This window comes from Diceros bicornis, chromosome 17 (genome assembly GCF_020826845.1).
Source record: "Diceros bicornis minor isolate mBicDic1 chromosome 17, mDicBic1.mat.cur, whole genome shotgun sequence".
NCBI classification, from domain to species: Eukaryota; Metazoa; Chordata; class Mammalia; order Perissodactyla; family Rhinocerotidae; genus Diceros; species Diceros bicornis.
In genome coordinates, this window is record NC_080756.1 from 57,129,316 (window position 1) to 57,133,211 (window position 3,896).

Sequence of the window (3,896 nt, forward strand, 5' to 3'; positions counted from 1 at the left end):
ATGTCTTTATTCATTTCCTCCTTTGGGAATTGGAGAGATAAGACCCCAAGGATCAAGAGCAGGACGGAAGCTTAGAGGAAAGAGGCCAAGAAGAAGTTGCCTTTGTCTGTCCTTAGTCAAGATCTCAAGTTAAAGTTACTGATGCCCTCAGGGCTCACACACTGCCTCGCACAGCTCACCAAGTTCTGGCTCGTAATAAAGATGGTGCATTTGCCTGTAGTATCTTCTGTGCATCTTCTATCAGGAATCCACTGTGACCAGAGGTAGGTAATCCAGGAATCAGGTCCTCAGGTTTCTCAGCCAAAACTCTATGGGTAACATTTCTTGATCTCCTTTGTGGGGTCCTCTTCCTCCACTTTCTTCTTCATGTTGATATTTGCCTGGATGTCCAGGGTCCTCCTTCGTTAGTCTGTGAGTTCTCCCTGGATGATCCATCCTTAAGATTTCTTCAGGTGATAAAAACAACCCCCTTTTCTCTATCGCCAGGCCTGATCTCTCTCCCAAGAGCCACACATCTCCTAATGACCTCAAACCCAACAAAACTGAACTCATCATCTCCCCTACCAAACCTATTCTTTTCTGGTGTTCTTTTGCCTGGTGATGATACCATCAGCCCCTGGAGGCACTCAACTCAGAAACCCAGGCATCATCCTTGACTCCTCCTTCTGTCTGACCCTCATGTACAATTAATCATTTATTCCTGTGAGTTCTTCTTTCTAAAGATTTCTCATAATCCTATTTTTTTCAAGCCCCAAATGGCCCCTGCTTTAGTTCAGCCTATTATCATCTCTCATCTAGAATATTTTGAAAATTTTCTAACTCGTCTTCCTACATATAGTCTTGTTCCCTCTCAAATTTATTCAACCACATTGCTACCAGAGTGATCATCCTGAACCATAAGTTTAATCATGCTGATTCCCTGCTCAAAATGTCCAGGATACCCCCACAGGCTGAGGTTATAATCTAAATTCCTTAATATGTCATACAAGTCCATTCGTAATGCAACTCTGCCCACCTTTCCCCTCATTTCCCAATACTTCACACCTCCTTTTATACTGTGGTTATATTGAAATTCTTAGAGCTCTCCAAAAATGTCACGTTCTTTCGTGTCTTTGCATTTCCACTTGTGATCTCCCCTTTTAAAATAATCTCCCCTCTATCATACTTTATCCACTTGGCTAATTCTGACTCCAAAACTCCGTGCAGCTGTTGACCCTTCTGTAAAGGCCAGCTTCCCTTTCCCTGGCCAGTTAGAGGCTCTTGCTGCTGGTCCCAGAGCCCTTTGAACATGCCTCCTTCATAGCACGAATCACACCCAGAGTAGCAGGTGCTTTTCCTCACACTACTGCAAGCTTCTTGAAGACAAGGATCATGTCTTTTCACCCATTTATCTCTAAGTCTAGGACCATGTCTGGTATACATTAGGCACTTACTGTATATTCATTGAATAATTAGATAAATATTCAGTTCATCCCACCTTGGAAGACCTTTATGGTTGTAGGAATGGAAATATAACGTAATGTGCACACACTTATTCGAGGCTATTGGACGCTTTGAGGAAACATAAGGAATGGAAGGGAATGTTGGGTACCTAAGATGGGTCAAGTACTTTGCATATGAGGTAGATATTATATCCCCACTTTACAGACATGTTAACTAAGCTCAGAGAGGCCAAGTAACTTGTCCAAGATGACAGCCAGTAAGAGGGCAAGCAGAGATTGGAAACCCCAGATCTATTGAAACCGAGCACAAAACGGTTAAAAAATCTTCCCTGGGCTAGAAGAAGAGAGCAAAAACTTGGAGATAAGCTTTGCTAACTGCAGCTGTGCATACTCAACATCATCAACTGTTGTTCAAAACTAACCAGGTCTTTCTGTCCCTCCTCAGTATATGAGTGAGCTGTTTTCCCCGGAAGTCAAGGTCCAGACGTCAAGATTCAGCCTCACAAGACCAAACGCAGGCTGAAGATGAAAACTAACCAGAAAGTCCAGAGAGTCAAGGGAAAGAAATTCAGTCTTCAAGGCCAAACACAGGTTGGTGGAAAAGTGTCAACCAGCATGGCCACATGCTTCCCCTTCCCTACCTAAGCGCCAGCACATGCTCTCCCTCGCAACCTTTAAAACCCCTTGCCTCCCATCTTTCACGGAGAAGGGACAAATTGAAATCCTCTTGTCTCGTCACTCGAAATGAAAACTCTTTTCTTGCCATAAGCCTGGCGTTCCAGTTTTATTTGGCCCCTCCTGTGCGGCGGGTAAAGATCCTGAGTCTGCATCCGGTAACGCTATCAGACAAATCGGAGCTCCCATGCCACTAGCCCATCAGAAGAACCCTAGTATCTACCATCTCACCTTCAGGATTCCCCAGCTGTAATGCAGAGAAGACTGAAGAACTGGGTACAACTTGTTGGCAATGAGACCTTGAGTCAATCAATAACCTTTTTTAGGTCTCAATTTTCTTATCTATAAAATGAGGCTAATAACCCATCTCACCTGCCTCACAGAACTGAGAGCTTAGGTAAAGTTCAAGTAAGATCATGTGGTCTTGCTTTGAAAAACACCAAGGGAGTGAGAGGTGCCTACATGGTTGCCAGAAAATCATGGTGAACAGATGAATTCCTCAAAAATATGAGAACAGGCCCAAAGAAAAAGACAATGTGCTATCTCTGTCCAGGGAGTGTTGGAGTGATGGCTTGAATGGAGCCCTCGGGCTTGGGTGAGGCTGGTGGGGATGGCTTCCTTTATGAGGTGAGTTTGTTCAGTTCTGAGGAAAGGAGCCCCATGTTTTGAGGGAGAGAAGAGAATAGGAAGGAAGAGACTGTTGGCAGCTAAGGCAAACCTCAGTGCTGGCTGAGAACATGGTAAGTGAAGAGGGGTTAAATAGAACAGGTCTCTCTCCCTGGAGTGGGAAATCTGAAATAATTGGAGCTAATAATCTGCCTGGAACTGCGCAGCCCCTCACAGGTTCCAAGGCAGTGTCACACGCCTTGCCCATTTGTTCCCACAACCTTGGGAATAAGACTGAGCAGGACCCATTATCCCTACCTGACAGATGGGAGACCAGAGGACGTTGAGAATGAGTGTTCTAGCTTACTTGGTCAGGCCCCAACACTAGCTGTGGGGTGCAGCTGGGATTTGAACCCAGGTTTTATGTTTTTGGTTTTCATTCCAGGTTCTTTATTCTTCTATCGCATCAGCTAAGGGAGAAATTCATTCTTTTATTCACTAAATACTTATTAAGCACCTAAAATGTGCCAGGCATCAGAAATAACTCTGAAATAACAATAAGTCACCTGTGAGGAATTCTGGTTGTAGGTGAGAGCTGGGTAGGAACCGCCTGAGGCTATGGTAGGAGGTTGGGGTTGGAAAAACAACAAGAACAATAAACATGTACCATCTACCAAGCAGAGCTACGTGACCATGTAATATGAGATTAAGTATTATATATGCCATATTATTAAATTATGCCAACAATCTAATGAGGCAGGTACAATTATTATCTCCTTTTTTACGCATGAAGAAACTGAGGCTCAAAGAGGTGAAGTCATTTGACAAGGATGGCACACCTACCCTGGGGCATAGCTCGGTTTCTGGCCCAGATTGCCTAACTCAGGGCCTGAATTCAATTCAGGACTGTGTGAACTCTAAGCTACACTAAAGAAAAATGATTTGTGCCAGGGAGAGGGCTGCAGTGGGTGGGAGTAGAGGGAACTGCTGGAGGGGTGAGAAGGCTGAATTCTCGCCTCTCCCCATGGACACGCAGCTCCTCCCAGTCATGCTGCAGGAGCATCCTGTCCGCCCCACCCCCACATCTCAGCAACCATGACCTCCAGCAGGCCGAGGGGATGCCTGCCTCCGGAAGCCCCAACATCCTGCACTCTGCTGAACCCACGCGTGTCA